Source organism: Mastigoproctus giganteus, chromosome 10 (genome assembly GCF_048544385.1).
Source record: "Mastigoproctus giganteus isolate SK-2022 chromosome 10, ASM4854438v1, whole genome shotgun sequence".
Taxonomy (NCBI): Eukaryota; Metazoa; Arthropoda; class Arachnida; order Uropygi; family Thelyphonidae; genus Mastigoproctus; species Mastigoproctus giganteus.
The window spans coordinates 74,714,560-74,733,119 of NC_143584.1; the positions used below are offsets into that span (position 1 = coordinate 74,714,560).

General features: G+C 39.8%; 1 protein-coding gene across 1 annotated transcript in view; it reads right to left on the bottom strand.

Moving 5' to 3' along the window:
- The window catches only part of LOC150079089 (beta-alanine transporter-like), a 210,665-nt gene that overhangs the window by 99,543 nt on the left and 92,562 nt on the right, over nucleotides 1–18,560 (bottom strand). The gene's annotated exons all lie outside the window — the stretch shown is intronic.

Sequence of the window (18,560 nt, forward strand, 5' to 3'; positions counted from 1 at the left end):
ATTGATGCTCCGTCGGTATCCACATTAATCTCTGGCCCTAGGAGGGCAAGAGGGGAGCACCTCGGCTCCTGTCTCCCTCAACGTCTTACGCTGTCAAGCATTGATTCCCTGAGGAACATGTTTCCAGCCAATTGTCTTCGAATCTTCAATAAATTTAGGATCCACCCTGATAGGTTCTGTGAAGACAAGTCCTACAGGAAGGAAATCCTCAAGAACTGCTACCAGATTATGAAATTATAATACTCACCTGCTCCTGGACAGACTGTTTTTTTTTTAACTAACCCATTTGTATATGAAAAGACTTTTTGTCTTCATGCAATCATATATTTTGTATATTACTGTATATTTTGTACATTATTGTATATTTAATCCTGTAAAAGTCTCGGGTCGAGCACGCATGTACTCTTGTGTATTGTACATTGTGTTCCTCGCACCTTAGTCTGTAAATATTCACACCCTTCTGGCACAGAGCCGTCCCGGAGTGACCCAAGGTTTCTTGGGAAATAAACAGATTTTAATAATAATAATCAAAATGTAAAAATGATGTAGTAATTACAGCGAAAAAGGACTACAAGTTGAGTAGAACATGAAATGACATCGGTTAACTTACTAAGATCGACATTTACATAAATGTCCTGGCAGAGAATCTCACTGTGAGACACTAGAAACTGCGCCTTGCATGGACAAGTCAAAACAAACACTAGACACCTGGATGCGTTGTTGCTGTTTGGAAACTGTTTTCGCGGCATGCTCTGGGTCCTCTGACGACCTTTTAATCAACGGCTCGATGGGAACGCCAACCTTTCTATCGTCGCCGACCAGGTTCATCCTTTCATGATGACAGTGTATGCTGACAACTCCGGCGTCTATCAACAAGACAACGCGTCATGCCCAAAGGCATGACGCGTTCAGCAGGTTGCTAAACTGGTTTCAGGAACATGGCAATGAATTCATTCATTCGAATGAATTCGTTCTCTCTCTCTTGTAGCTGCCAAACTCACCCAGTCTCAACTTAATTGAGTACGTTGAGGACCTACTGAAAAAGGACATTCCATGTTATGACCATCCGCCTGATAATGTGCGGGCATTATTGAACATATTGTGAAACGCTTGGGTGGCACTATAACAGGACAGCCTGCAACACTTTCTGTGGAGGCCATGTACTGGCTGTATTATGGAAAGAGGTGGCCCACGAGGTATTAGGTAGGTGTTGTTAATGAAAAGCCCACTCAATGTACACACACACACTCTGAGTCGTTTATAAAGTCCTTTCCCACTTTTTAAAATGAATAACTCGAAAACAATAGTTCTTATCCAAAGACAGATTTTGCTTTGTAATCAGTATACGTGGACACGTATACTGATTAGATTGCAAAACATAAGGGTGGTGATAACGTTTTGACTGGACAATGCATACACATATTTGAATAAACATAAACTTCATTCCAATAGTGGAATCCCAACACAGCCGACAGGCTAGAGGGGTATATACATAAATCAGAGTAATACGCACAATACATCTTACATACAGATATGTTTCATATCCAATAACGTAATCGCCAATATTTCCTAAACATTACATTGATATTTATACATTTTGGGATCCATTATATTAAGTAATATAATCGCCCTCCCATACATATAACATATTCCACTACAATACTAAACGACAAATACAAGATTGGTACTATAGCACCGTATATCCATTGTTTTCAAGGAACAGCAGTTCATGGTTGCAGTTATATTCAATATCAGACGGACACCGGATAGATATCATTAGTTTATTCTTTCTTCATGGTTGGTATCATTCAGTGATGTGCTGGTACGTTACTATATTTGTTTCCTGCTATATTATACCAGAATTTCTCTGAAGTAATACTTAACTTTTTAAATATATCCAATACATTTAATGGAAACGTTCATTTGAGACACTTCACGTTTGTCAAGAAACTCTTCAAGAGGCAGGCATAAGCCAACTGATCTCCTCATTCCTCTCCGTGAACCAAAGATGGAGCACCTGTAATGTTTATAATCATTTCATCTAGCACTTTGGTGTTCTGGTAAGCAATCCTCACTCTCCAGGGGTTCAGATTAAGGTCGGAGAATAGGCTCCTCCTAGATATTGTAAATGGTTTCCTTACCACCGTGTTCATCCACCTCATTGTCCAATATTTAAATACCCGGAGTATATTCCCAAATGGTTAACGAATCCATGGATATCAGGACAACACAAGAGTGGACATACCATAGGCAGAGACCAGGGTTTCTGGCACCAATAAGCTTTTGCCAGGTCGCTGCATACGTTTTAGTTTTGGCGAAGTGTTGTTTGAAAGTTAGATCATCATGCCATATGAGTTGGTCTTTTATTAACCATCTTGAGTGTGTTTGTGTGATCTATCTCGTCGCCATCTTGAAACAAAATAACGATAATTTCGAATAATCATTTACAGTTATCGACCGATTACATTCATTGATACAATGGTAGACTGGTTACTGTCATCATCTTGAAAGAAAATGAATCACTTCTCTATAGCAAATCGAAATTAAATAGATCTAAAAGTTGGAATCGGGTTCAGAGTTAGGGGTAGAGTATGGCGATTTTCCTTTGGATAAGGTCTTGTCAGCATATTTTTTAATGGCTTGAGACAGTCTGTTAAACAGTGTTCTAGCTTTGGAGTACTGGATTCGGTCATATGCTGTACCAGACTTATTTATGGAGGGAACGTTTGCACTTGAAACTGTAATTTAGTTCCGAAGACCACCAAGCATTAGTTCTAGCAGAGATGGCGACCTGTTTAGCTGCTGAGAACATGGTAACAGTGTGCAACCATCTAGTTAATATGTCTAGGGCCAGTTCCGGGTCTCCTGTTTCAAGAACTCCCCAGGGAATTAATCTTGCTGCATCAATGCATCTGTTCTTAAAAATTAAACCATGCTTTGATTCTTAAATAACGTACAGATATCACCAAAATGGGCATAAGATAATATCATTTTATGCAAACCATTTAAAAACCGAGCAGTGAATTGGAAACCCTGCTAGTTGTGACAGAAATCAAAATTACTTTCTTATAACTTCGCAGTTAATTCCATTTGTTAGAAATTCCACGAGAATGCTTCATTTCCTTCCTCGAAACGCAGTACCTCTAGAAGGTACAGCTTATTTTAAAATATAGCAGCCTAGTGGTACTGGTATTAAAAGAAGGGCCATCCCGGTAAGGGAAACAATGATTAAAAAAAAACTGCGAACGACGAACTGATATTCGATAAAATGCCTAAATTTTCACGCATACTTTTTATGTGACTTACAAAACCTAAAATTTAATATTGTATGCCAAAATTGCTTCTTATATACATTTCCGCGCGGGTCGCCTATACGGCTGTTTAAAGCGATCTATAGCTGCTGCGAATCGATAAAGCTGTCTGCCAGAGACTGTAAATTAAAAGGGCACAATTTTGACGGAAAGAAAGAAAGAAAGAAAGGATTTAATATTTATCAGACTCGCGAATCTTCGCACTTTCCCCATGATAACACACAGACGCTCATCCCATAAAATATGAGAGCGAACTGGGGTTAATTAAAGGCGACGAAACGTCTCCGTGTCAAATGATGGCAGGTGAAATCGGAGGAGAGAAAGAGAATTTCTCGTATTATATCCGGAAGAAGGGGGAGGGAACTTTTAATATGCGCGTGCCGATTTCTTAAAAGTCGTCATTTACATTTTGACTCTTGCTCTCCGATGCCGAGAAGAAAATAATTTAATACTAAGCGGAACTATAAAGTTTATACAGTAAGAAACAAATGATGATTAATGCGTGGGTTAAAAACAGGTTTTCCGAGACTTAAACCCCTCCATCATGGTGTATCCATTGCTCCAAATTGTCTAAGAGAAAAAAAAAACACGCAAAATCTGGAGTAATACAGAACATAAAAATGAACCCAAATACCTCATCCGCGTCTCCTCCATACACTGGCGCAGTGACGTCATTGTGGATTAGACCGGGACTAAATTATCAACATAAATAGTGTGTCCTGTCAGGTAATTTCTCTGGAGAACTGTGCATGTACTCGCTGTTTCTACCCAAATATCTCCTCTCCTACGATAACCATAAGAAATTCCTTCTCTCCACCGTAGCCACTGTGTTCATTTCTGGCGCAGGAACGCCGTGTTACGCGAGACGTAGAGTGCACGAGGCATACATCAACCTGCTTCGATATCACATACCTCTAAGGTCGTAAAACACGTGGTCTTTTGCCGATGCATTTTCCAAAGCTATCTGTAGGCTCTACCTCTGACCAAAAGCCATCTGTCCACCCCCTTGAGAAATGTCAGCCTAGAGGAAGGCATATTGCCTCCTCACTGACATGCCTCGCTTCCTCGCGCCTTCGACAACCGTGAGAAATGACTCGGGGAATGTAAATATCCGAGTCACACATTCATCTTCGAACAACCCCAAGATACACAACCGCCCAATGGCAATGATGTTCTCCATCTGCATTCCTGACTCGCCGAAACTAATTTCAAGTGGTTGCGCCCGTACCTATGGCAGCATTCGGAGCATTTGAAGCAACTGTCTACTCCCTCTGTCTCTGTCAATTTATTAATTGATTAATGTACGATGTTAAATAACGCGTTACGTATTTTCGTCGATTCAACCTGAGATATTTTAGGAAGATGGTTGTTTAATCCACAGAAAATCCAGTTAATCAAGTACGCCAAGTATTTTTACTCTGCGTAATAAAGTACACCATCTCTTCGTCAGAAAATGATATTTATTTAATGTCATATGATGCGTTACAGATAAGTTACAATAGCTCTCTCTTACGGCAACAATAGCTCTCTCTTACAGCAGTAACACATCAAACTGAAAAGTGGACAAGAAATTTACAAGATTTAATCTAATCAACAACGACCTCACAGTTCATTTAAACTGTTATTGCGTTTATAATTAATTTTATATCCAAATACATAATTTATATAATTAATAAATATTCGCTGCTAAGTTGTGCGTGTAGGTGCGCGCATACAAAATATAAAGGCAGCATTCTATTCCATCCCAGCTCTCTGGCACGAGTTACAATGTAAGCATAATTCTTGTTTATCTTTGCAGTTTTGCCATCTAATGAGATAATCTATTGGATTTTCAGGTTAGTCATGCGCTATCATTGCTTTAAGTTCCTAATCGCTGTCCATCGTAGCCGAATTATCGGATTGTACATTAGGTTTCCAGCAGTCGCCTTGCTGGCAGCAACTGGTAATGCAATCAGCGCGTTGGCACTCCAGGGATAAACTGTTGTTAAGCCACTAAAGCGCAGACTCATTGGCAAGTGGAACTGGCTTACCATTGCAGAATGGCACAACAAAGGATTTACTGGCAATTGTTTATCCTAACTAAATGGAATGCTGGTTGCTTTCTTTAAGAACTTCCAGTTACTGAATGTTTGTTCTTCGAACTGACAACCACGAGCACTTACTCTAACCGTAGCTGACAATTAATTTTGAAAATTTCGTTCCTGAGAGAACTTTCTCCTGGTTTCATAGCAAAACACGCCATCTACGTATCCTCAAAGAAATGAAAAAGAATCATAATTTTGCAAACTTTCACACTTTTAAAAATAAAATCCAAACTATTCCGTGTTTGCAGCTGTGCAGCATTAAAGCGACGTTAATCAAGTCTTTTTCTTGTGTACCTCAAACTTAGGCATGAGGGCTCCGTAATGAAATGGTGCAAACAAGTCAGCTAGCTGTTTGCCAGCGTCACCCCACTTATGAGCGTAATCGCACATTTCCGTGACACGCATGGTCAACCCTTAATGAAACTTTTCGTTCCTCCACGCCACAGGTCACGGGAGAATATTAAAAAACAAACAGCCGCAGACATAACGAATATTTCAATAGTAGCGAGGTCAAAACTGCTACGCACAGAAGACAAGTAGAAACTTTATAGAAAATGATCAACAGAAAAAAAAACTTGGCGAGTGCAATTCTCTGCCTTTAAAATAACGCCGATTGTCAGAATTCCAAAAATGCATCGTTTGATATTTAGAAATAAAACTAACCTAAGAATCAATGAGTAGTAAAGAATGGGGGCTTTAGTAATAATAATAATAATACACTGCTCGACAAAATTAACAGAATAAAGCGTTTTTCATGAATATTGTATTGTGAACAGTATCGGGGAAGACAAATATTTGATATAGTAGGCATCCTGGCATGCAAATTTCGAGTATCCAATAGAAATCGATCTGCCAACTTACAAAGCCACGCAGGCGATCACCTGGAAAGCCTGCCCAGTGTCTCAGTGGGATGGTCTCATCTCCAGTTCTCAGGATGGTTGTTGTTTGGTTTTTAGGAGCATTAGCAACTAAGGCCATATTGCTCCGGGAATATGCGGTGGTCATTCCCTGACCTTTCCGCATCCTCCGTATTTGGTAGTGACGGGCTCGAACCCCGGTCTAATCAAGAAGCGTGTGCTACGCACTGCTGCTCCTTCCCACCTGGCTACGGAGGCGCCTTCTCAGGATGGCAAGTCATTGTCCTTTAGATGATTCTTTGAAATGGGGGACCGTTGGACTACTTGAAGCCCAGCATTTGCGAGATCTGCATAAGCGAGATTTGCTACATCAAAACATGGTTTCTGACCATTTTTGCAGCCTGTTCAAGTTATCCTGAAGAAGCACTGCTTGGCACTGATCACTCTACCAATTTTTACGTTGTCTGCAAATGTTTTCATCAAACCTTTTATCCCATTGTCGTTTATGAGAATCAGAAACAACGGTGGTCCAAGAATCGATCCTTGGAGGACCACACTTTTCACCAATCTGAAGAATATCCATTAACCACAACCCTCTGCCTTCTGCCCTGCAGCAATCCATGTTATAAATTTTCCAGCAATCCCAACATGTTCCAGCTTATACAATAACCTCTCATGAGGGACTGAGTCCAATGCCTTACTAAAATCCAAATAAACTATGTCGAAATTGTTCTCCACATTCATCTCGTGAGAAAAATAGCTTACTAAGTTAGTAAACCATGATTTTCCCTTAAGAAAACTATGTTGTGTATAATCCAGAATGCCATATCTATCTAAATGTCCCTGGATTGTACTGTTAATCATTGCTTCTAAGGTCTTCCCTAACACTGAAGTCAGACTAACTGGTCTGTAGTTATCAAATTTACTCTTAGAACCACTTTTATGTTGATGATACTTTGGCACTTCTCCAATCCATAGGAATTTCTCCTGAGTCCAAAAATGCCCTCATAATTAACTTCAGTGATTCAATACACTCCCTGGTGGCCTCCTTCAAAATTGAGTATATGCCATCAACTCCAGGAGCCTACCTGCCTTTTTGCTCGAAAGTTTTTCAAATAAATAATCGTCTGCAATTTCGAAATCTCTAATTTCATGTGACTCTGCCTCGCTTGCTTTACTTACTATCATTCATCGGAGGACCCAGAAACGCTTAAGAGTAACGGCATGTGACCGCACATCTATTAAAAATGGACGCCACAGGTCATTTCTCGATGGATATGGGTCTGTTGGCTGTACTGCCATGCTCAACACGAATAGGACTCAATAGGAGAAAATTTCACCTTCTCACCACTTTTTGATACCTCGTAGATTTTTTCCGAGTATAAAAATTGTTGGAGTATTGCAACAAGAAAGTATAATTTCAGATGCATTATGTGTTTTATTAAATTCACTTAGATGATTCACTTAATATCTGATTGGCAATTTTAAATTTAATTCATTCCTGCATAATAAATAAAGCACAATCATAGTACAAATTTAAACGGAATTTTGTTAAGATGCAGGAGTAATTTGTGTTTGGACAGATTCTATGATAAGTTGCTTGAAAAACAATTTAACACGGTTCGCATAATGCCACTTGGATCATGTAGGCGAGTAAATACGGTATTTCATTTTTCAAAAGAAGTCCATTTATTTTTCGTGAACTTTTTGCACAAAGAACGCTTATAATACATTTTCTGTTCGTTTTATTTGTTAAAAAAGAACCATTTAACTTTTTTTCCAAAATTTCTAGATTGTCAGAGGAAGGAAACACCAAGGGAGATCGAAGAAAGAAAGAAGTGTCGACACAAAGGAGCAGTGGGAACAAAAGTTCTGTAAGAAAGGACCAAGTTACTGATGCGTGTTCAGAAAAGATTTCTGAACTTGTAAGAGGAAGGAATCCCCCCACCCTTCTTCATAGGCAAGCCTATTGCTTAATATAAGGGATAACTCTCTACAACCATTCATCGGAGGACCCAGAAACGCTTAAGAGTAACGGCATGGGACCGCACATCCATTCAAAACGGACGCCGCAGGTCATTTCCCTACGGATATGGGTCTGTTGGCTGGCCTGCCACACTCAACACGAATACGGGATGGCTACTTTTAAAGCATCGCATTTCACCCTATGCGGCAGTTTTGAATAAGGGTTTGGCTACAAAAGATATCATTTAAGGAGCAGCCACAATAGTCAGGGATATACACGAATGTTTGCAGGTTAGGCGTTATTTTATCTTAGGTGGTAAATCTAATGAAAGTATCTTCAAGTTGAAATCCATTACTCTAATTCAAACCGCACTCGAAGAGTATCATTAATCAAAGTTCTGTAAAAAAAGAGTCGCCCTCTAGTGAACACAAATTTAATCCATTAATAAAAGTTGCAAATAACCTCCTCACTCTTCAGGTTTTAGTAATTCAAAACATAAATTCGAGAATTGTCTTAAATGGTAAGAGTAGCCATTTTATTTTGACAATTATAAAAGTGGCATTACTTTTCTACCAACCCTCTTTTAAAAAGATTGAAATTAGATTGAGAATTCGATCATAAACCCAAATAATGAACAACACGTGATATGTAACACGTGTTTGAAGCTCTCTGATTTTAAAAATTAAACAATCTTAGTATAGTGTCAACATTTTCCTAATGCAATTTACTTATTTTGTCCTGGATTTTTAACAACTGATATATAAACACTTATTTAACGTTATTGCTGTGATTAATATAATAAGAAAATAGTAATAATTCATGATCTAACTAACAGCGAGGAACATTCAACGACTTTTATGCGCAAGCCGAGTACATTTCGTTTCTGCGCATCCACCATATTGCCTGTTCATTCCTCCAATCAGGTCATGGCAACAGACATCTAGTACTTTAGCTACAGTATGCAGTATATGAATAGCCTGTAATATCTATGAAACTTTAATAATGAAATTTGGAAAAGCTCAACGTACTTGTATCTTTCTAAAAGAGCCAAATATAAAATTTAATGAACATCCTTCCACCGGGAGTAGAGTTATTACACAAAGACAGGCAAACGAACAGACATGGTGAGGACAATAGGTATTTTACGCATTATGCTAACGAGCATAAAAATGGAATAAGTTTGTAAAAGAGAGAAAGGATAATTACATAACTGACTCGTCCCTTTGAAACAGAAAAATTTTGAAAGTTTCGTGAGAATAATACTCTAAGCTGGGTCGGATTCGGTATTAGTATACAGCTAGTAGCTATTCCTATGGTCATTATTGTTGGCCATGTCCATGATGTGGTCTTTGTCGGGTGATCTCAAAGGAATAACTCTCACTTGATGGAATCCTCAGTAGGAGCAGTAGCTCGTGACATGGCTGAGTACAGCCTCACTATGAAAAGGCCTTTAAGAATCCTTCCAGTCTTTCATGGTATTTTAAATCTAGAATTCTAAAGAACAAAGGAAAAACGAACATTATACACTTAAGGAAGATAAAACGTTAAAGGGTATATTATTCGAATTCTATGCAGTGATGAATACAGGCAAAAAAAGATCTATTTTCTTAAAAGAATCTTGAATAGTATTGGAGAATAGCAAATCAAACTATAACGTCATTTGCTGGTTTCATACCAAAAGGCTTCAGGGAGATTTCTCCCTGTGAACTGAGAGTGTACTGCAACGTGTTGAAAACATTTGGGGTATTAAGAAAAGAGCTTCCCCTTTTGAGAGAACTAAGTATTATTGAACTACCAATTCTTAAACTTCAGATATGCTTTACCACCAAATGTCCTTATGGTCCGACTCCCTGCCTCCATCTCAATGTTATACAATCATGTGGGTTAAAGCTTAAGAACTATATATAGGATAATCAATGGTTCTATTAGCCAGGATAATCAATGGTTCTATGAGGACCTTATTGGATACCCTTAATAATTAAATCCAAAGCATACAATAATTTGCATTATTTTGTAATTCTTTTTCAAAGTACTCGAAGACTGCAAGCGTGTTTGCAGAGCATCAGAACGAATCTACCGTAACATCTACCATTCCAACGCACTTATATCATCATTACGAACCAGCAAAGGTACGGAGACTGCAATTAGCGCTTCTAATGATAAGACAAGCACGCCATTAATGTATTTATTTTTATCTTTTCGGCTCAATAATTTCATTGGGACAGCTCCCTGAGATTAAATAACATTTATTGTTAATCCTATTGTCTCATACATTTTAATCCTGTTCTTTGGTTAAATTTCGACCACCATATCGCAGCCAAAGCAATGGAAGTCCAGGATAAGGTGAGTAACATGAAGAGGGATGAAAACTTGTCATTTAATTGGTGTTTGTTCTGTACCACTTCAAACAATTCATTAGCTGTTTGCCTGGACATGTTTGTTTCAGAAAATACCATGATTTTTGGATATTTATTACGCAAAAGCATGCGAATACTTCTTTTTTCAGAATATGGAATAGAGAAGAGTCTTGGAGAAATTGATTATTTTTCCTCTTTTTTTACCGAGAACACAAAGAGGAAAGAGAATGCATATTTTGGTTGGACTATTGAACGGGGACGTTGGGGCACCATCATGTAAAAAAAATGTTTGATTTCAAACTCTGCACTCAGTATTGTAGATGACAATCTTAACGTCAAATCTATAAATCATCTCCAACATCTTCCGGGGCGCTGTGGTACGATGTTTCCGTGTGCTTGTCCAGACTTTCTGGAAGTTCAAAAATTAATGTACGCGATGACACTCTGCAAGATCTCAAAAAAAAAAAAAACAACGAAAAATCGTGTATTATTAAATTACACAACCAAAATGAAATTATTTTGATAACCACACGCCATTCTTACAAAACCACATTCGCAACAACACTGATGTGTGATTTTGAAAGAATTGCTTACAGTTATCAAATAGAGCTGAACACCTTTGCATGCAGAACAGCGGTTGTTGGGTTACACTTACACCAATTCATCCATGCCGGCTTATTCTTGATGGCGCGTGCCATCATGACAGAATTCCTTGTCTAAATCTGTGTTTATAATCGAATTATTTTGTTCAAAATCGTATGTGAACGTCAAAGCCGAATTTAAAGTTCCCCAGGACGATGTGCGGCTGCTATAACAGATAAAACCGATCCCTCAGTATTTATTATGGGAATTGGTGAAATAATGAACACTTAAATCCGCGAAAAGTGTAATCTGCCTTTAATTTCTTAATAAATTACAAATTATTCTCAGACATTTCATGGTACGTCCTGTGCCACTTCTTCAGTGACTACAAAGACAGCAGAACTGGTAAATTGTGATTACTTAATTTACGTATAATTGTTGACGTTAAAAATGTTTTTACTGGCGTTATTCCAAAAATTTTGCAATAAAAAACCATCACGCGAAAAGCGTTGAGGAAGTGACGTCATCTTCAGCTTCCGCCAGAAGCGAATTATTGTATTGTTGCAATAATATTTGTACGATGACAACAATAATTTATCTTCTACTGGACCAAATTTAATGAAATTTTGCAGGGAGCTTCATTTTAGCTCTATACTAGAAGAAAAACTTTCAAACCTCTGAAAATTGCAGTACTTTTTCCAGGATAGTGGAAAATATGAACATGTGATTGAGGAAATTTTATCGCGTAATAAATAGGATAATGTGGACGTATAGTTGGAAAGCTAAGGAATTTATAAACAGAAATATTAAGGTCTTTAAATATATCCTACTTTAGCCATCACAGTCCAATACTTTCAGTAACCGATATGTAATTATTATTAATAAAATAAAAACAGTGTTATATTATTATCCACGAATTTTATTAATATCTGAAAAGTAAAACGTTTTTAACGCCTGCCGATGACTCTTAAATGTAAAACACGTTAAATATGCTAGAGGAAGGACACATTATGTAACTGCTACAGAATTTAATTTTTTTTATTGTATAAAACCAATGGATGTTACGATTAAAAGTCAACATTCGACATCTTAATGATCCATTAAAACTAGAACTAACATTCTTCGGCCAGACATTATTATCCAGCTGAAAATGTCTCGTTTTTACCCCTCTCTTTTAATAAAATAGGCGAATCTGTAACTTTAACGAATTTCCTTCTGAAGTTTGGTAAACTTTCTTCTGCAGGAGTAGACGACAACGTAATATAAATAATGGGAGAGCGCCACGCTTTTTCCTCTTCTTTCCTGCTGTCGTGATTCGGGGAGTGAAGAAACATAATGACCCATCATTAAAAGTGTCCGTTCAAATTGCTTGGGGCGTATGTTTTCATTGCAGCTATAAGTAAACACGCGTAAGAGATAACTACACATTAAATGTGCGGTTTCTTGGAAAACGCCAAAACAGAAATGCGTGTGAACCAACAATTTCATCCTCTATTTACTACCAGGTCCTCCTCCTCCTCCTCCTCAAGCTATTATTCTGTCGGAAATTTAAGTGTGCACGGGATTGCTACGGGAGCATGACCTTTCGTTTCGGAAACGCGGCACGAAAGCGCTTATGATTTAGTCCACTCGGAGAATAAACTCCCATACACCAATGTCACTGTTAAGGAAAAAGAATAATGACCGAGAAGGAATGTTCTGAGATTAAATTCTGCTTTTCTTTTTATTTGAGGGAATAGTTTTTTTTTTTTTCTTAAGATCAAAAACATAAAAAAAGATCCGCTTACGGAGTTCCTCTTTGCAACAGCAACGGTTTCTTCGAAGGCAATCTACGGCCTGCATTAAATACAAAGTAAAACGCGACCGAAATAGCTGTCGATGAATAATAGATTCTGTGGATTGAATCGGTTTGCTTCGGAGGATTCGTACAGAACTGGCGTCTCTCGTACCAAGTCCCCCTCCCGCCCCCTTCCCCTCAATGCACGCTCTCAAATACTAATTACGTTTGGGAGTAGTTTGGCAAACAAACAAAAATATTCCTGGTGACCTCGCTCGGCGGAGGCTTTCGAAGCTAAGACGGAAGAGGTAGTACTTCAGTCTGTTAATCGCTTCTCAATTCCTCATCTGAATACCAAACACTGCGAGAATAATCGATTCAGGAAAACACCACGGAATTTTCTGGGGGAAAAATTTGGTTAGTAAACGGATACATTCGCCCGTCTGGTGAGCGTAGGTGGCGAGACTTTTCTGGTAAATAACTTGTCCGCTTCCTCTCAATTGACAGGGCATCCTGGAATTAGTCGCAAAATTCTTTTTGTTATCAAAAGTCATTGTAAAGAAAAACCAGCAGAGTATTATCGCGTATGAATTCCTTTGGTTAGGCTTGAAATGGCGTAAAACAAGTTTGTTGATGGATTTTGTTTATTTTTGGTTGAAATCTTAACAACACAACAACAGTTCTTGGATGCTTATTTCACATTCAGAATAATAGAATGTAAAGAACAAATCTAAGTATTGGTTTCTAAGGTCCGAATAGATAAAGCGCAGACAAACTTTCTTCTTTATATACAAAACGATCATTTCCGCTAGGAACTCGCTAGAATTTTTTTCATGGGCTATTTAAATGCATTTATTCAAAATTCTTAACGAATATTGTACAATAAAGCTAATAAGTCACGGCTGCCATGCTAACGCAAGTTCTGGTACATGCATCCAATTTAAAATTACCTTTACAATTACTCGTTGGCCTATTTAACAGTACCTTCATTATAACTGAAATAAATAATGGGAATGAAATGGAAATCACTCATTCTAAAACACTGGGCTTTCATGTATTATTATGTTAACGGTTCCCAAGCGTAACTTATATCAGTATAAATGTATTACGTCTATAGAAGTGTGTTCACAGGCTGATTTGAATATTGTGCGGGCTGAAAAACAAGAATTACTCACGGGAGAACTCTACGTTCCTCCCCTAAGATCGGCTAGCTACAGCCTCGATCGAAGAGGACTTCAGAAATTCCTCTAGTTGTCGACGGAAATCGAGCCCAGACCTCTCCAAACAATTGGCAAGTGGTATAACCACTGTACTGTCACGAGGAATTCACTGTTTTATATAAGACGGTTCAGAACTCCACTGCTAAACTTCGGCAGTTTAGCAATGGAAGAGAGGATAAATAATAAAGAACAAAACCTCGCCCAAATCGGTCAAAAAGTACTTTCTTGTTCAGTTAAAGCTTCTTAAAATTTAGTTAGTTTATAGACACCAGTTATTGCACCGTTTATTTTGATCAGCCACTTTTCGTAGAAGCAGATCTCAATGACCACGTCATAAAACCTGTTACTCAACCAGCTGCCTGCCAATTAACATTGTCAGATGAGCTAATAGTGTTTGATTTGTCCGTTCTGAATTATTCACATTTCCTTCTTAAAAAGTCGGATGTTCAAAGAATGAAAGTTTTGATTTTTTGCGTGGTTTTCGCAACAGTAACTTTGGAGCATCTAAAATGGAGTATCGCCACTGATATCCCAATGGGATGCAACTTGGAAGCTCCATTTTTAGTAATGCCTGTCGACAGCTTCCCGAAACGGGTAGTTCATCAACAATGTGCTGATCCCCAGAGAGCCAACTGGAAAAATCAAGAAAACCTTCTATATATGGTTGCTTCTGGGCCGTTAATCAAAAAATGAAGAATTGGTGGACACTGAGTCGTCTCGCAGTTCGCTCGAACTGCGTTGTATGCGAGGTGACAGATCACTTTCGCATTCAACATGATGTTCGGTAATGTCCAGCGTTGTGCACTTTTAGGTCATTGGCTGCTTCCAACTCTTAGTGATGAACCGAACTTAGAATCATGTCAAAGACAGACGAAGCACAATTCTCGAGAAATGAGGAATTTGTTACCTAACAAGCGCACACATTAGTTTAAGAAATTCCTCGTATCATTCATCCAACAATAATCCACCCGTAGTTTATCACTAGGTGGGTATATTCAATCGATACAGGGTCACCTTACGGCCAGCATGTATGCCGAGATTGGCAATGAATATGAGTTTATTCCGCCTGCTGCTTGTATGTTTAGAATTTACCCTGAACAGATACAAGTATACTTTGCCTGTAAATTTTATACCTTATTTCTGTTTTTAGGGATGAGAGTCACGAGTTTCCAGTAGAAACTAAGCAACCCTTGCCTGTGACTTATTAACTCGGCTACGATGTGAAAAAAACCCATATGAAAGTTTTTCAGCACTGGATTGAACGTGAAAAACCAGTTAAGTTGCTTCTCCATTCTGATATAAATCGATTAGCTTTTCACATGTGGGGACTCCTAAAATACGTGGTATATAGGCGTCAGATGCCGGCTGAAGACGATAAAGAGAGTTTCTGAAGGGAAAAAGCAGAATGTACAGGTTGCGAACTGTACGTCAGCAGAGGGTCAGGTCGTCAGGTCATTTGTTTGTCAATATAGTACGAGATATACACTGAGTGATCACTGAATTATGACCACCTACCTAATACTTCGCAGGTCCTCCTTTTGCCCTCAGTACAGCAGCTATCCGACGTGGCATTGATTCAACAAGATGGAGCGTTCGGGAGGTATAGCCAAACAAGCTGTGTGTAATTCGGTCAGCAATGCAGGTATGGAGGTGATTGGTGTATCCAGACGCCTGATATGCCTTTCCATAGTGTCCCACAAGTGCTCTATGGGATTGATACCGGTGGAGTTCTGAGGCCAATCGATATGCTGGAAGTCAGAACTGTGTTCCTCAAACCATTCCTGCATATGGCTTGACGTAGCCAAGTGGTCAGGAGCCAGAGTGAATAACACGCGTTCCTTGAGTGGACCGGGGTTCGAGCCCGTGACTACTAAATACGATAAATATTTGTATTGACGATTTATTGTAAACTCTACTGACTTGGTTGCCGTGCCGGAGTATAAACAGAAAATTATTATTATTATTATATCAAGTGCCCGATGGTTCGGCGCATTGTCATCTTGGAAGACACCATCGCCGTTCGGGAAAAAGTGTAACATAGCGGGGTGTACACAGTCAGCAAGCAGTTGACGATAGGGGAGACCACTGATACTTGTTCGACATGCGCCAGGGGTCCAAGTTCCTGCCAGTGAAACATGCTCCACACCATACAACCGCCTCCACCGGCCTACATTTTTGATACCATGCATGATGGATCAAGAGCCGCATGTTGTTGACGCCACGACCATCCACGGTGTGGAGTAAATAACGTGACTCATCCGACCAGCACACCTTCTTCCAGTCTTCTAACGTCCAACTTGCATGCTCTTTGCACCAGGGGAGTCCTTTACGCCGATGAACCTTGGTTAGGAGATGATGCCGTAGGGGCCGTCTGCTGTTATAGCCCATACGTGCGAGAGTGCAACGCATGGTCATGCCAGATATTGTTCCGGGTTGACCCATGTTGTATTGGGTAGTCAACTCTTCAACAGTGCTGCGCCTGTTCGCCTGTACGAGTCGTGGAACCGGCGCTCACCTTTAACATCAACTTTACGTTGACCTTTGCAGTTGTGCTGTCGGGTCGTTGTTTGACCATTTGGACGCCAGTCCTGGTACACTTTAACTACGGTGGCTCTCGAACACCCCACCAGTTCAGCCGTTTGGAAAATCGATGCACCAGCTCGCCGATCACCCACAATCTGTCCTTTATCAAAGCCCGATAAAGCCTTCCCTTAACCCATCACGCTCGGAATTTTCCTACCTACTGAACCACTGACACCTTATCGTAGGTCGACTAACTGCGCAATCTCGTACCTCACGTGGTCAACGGGTTGCATTCGGTTTTCATAGGGGTCATAATTCAGTGATCACTCAGTGTACATCAGAGCTGATGTATATATTTCGAGAACTTCAGAGTTCATGCTGAAATAGATTAATAAGTTGAGTTCTTACTAAATAAGAAAAAAAATAATAAGAATTCGACAACTAACGACCCTTTTCAAATAAATTACATTATGTGACCTACTCAAATTGCACCACCAAGATGGAACAAGAATGCAGAGCGGATACTTAAAATAATGATAGATAAAGAGTTAGGGAACACATGATAAATATTTCAGAGGCTAATGTATCTGTGAAACACATTTAATGATACAAAATGATGCTTAACAGTGGACAGATCAATATGATCTATATCAACCACGGTTGCGGATTCATTGATCTCAGAATCACTGCTTGTTTTTTTTTTTTTTTTTTTTGGTTTTTAGGAGCAACTAAGGCCATATTGCTCCGGGAATATACGGTGGTCATTCCCTGACCTTTCCGCATCCTCCATATTTGGTGGTGATGGGCTCGAACCCCGGTCTAATCAAGAAGCGTGTGCTACGCACTGTTGCTCCTTCCCACCTGGCTACGGAGGCGCCCAGAATCACTGCACTGAGTTATATACGGTGTCGAAGAGCCAGAGCCTCCTGTGGTATTTCTCACCAAGCCTCTTGCATCTGATCCCCAAGAACATCCACATTCAGTGCTGGATGCGAGCTATATAGATGGCGTCTAATCATGTCCCACACATGCTCGATGCGGGAGAAATCCGAGGACCTGTGTGACTAAGACAGTACACGTCCACACCAAGAAGACATTCAGAGGAAACCTCTGTGGTATGTACTCGGTCGTTGTCCTGCTGAGAAATGGTGTCGGACACACCAGTAAAAGGAGAAAGAGATGCGTTCCAAAATCCCGGCAACATAAGTGGCGAGCCATTGACGAGCACTAAAGACGACCGACTATCAAAACTGATCGCATCCCACACCATACCACTAGCAATACGTCGATCATCAATGGACCTAGGATCATTGCAGTCACCATGCTGTCGTCACATGTGTATGCGGCGTTAATCGGGCCCCAAGCAGAAACAGGATTCATCGCTGAAGACCACTTGACCATCTGTAACCAATGTGGCCTGCACGCAGCACCAATCCAGATGCTGTTGGCGTTGGGCAGTGGTCAAGGGTAATCGCCAATGGCCGGTATGCACCTGCAGCTTCTTTCTGCCAGTTGGCGTGCAATGATTCAATAGGTGATGGAGCGACAGCCAGCTGATGTTACAGCTCGTTAGATGGTAGCCAGCGTGGCTCTAGGTGTAATGGAAACCTGTTGGTGTATAAGACGATCCTCTCATTCTATAGTCTTCCGTCGTGCTCCACTGTCCATTAGACGAGCAGTCGTACCTTCCCGCAGCCATATGTGTACTGTAATATTGTCATGGTGCACATATTCTGCTACACAACGAAGCGACCATCCAGTCTCTCGAAGGCCGATAATTTTCGCCCTTTGTCGAAGTCTGTGGGTTGCTGATATCTATGTACAACATGACATGACAGCATCCTCGACAATCTCCTTGTACAATCTCATGTCAATTCCTTCGA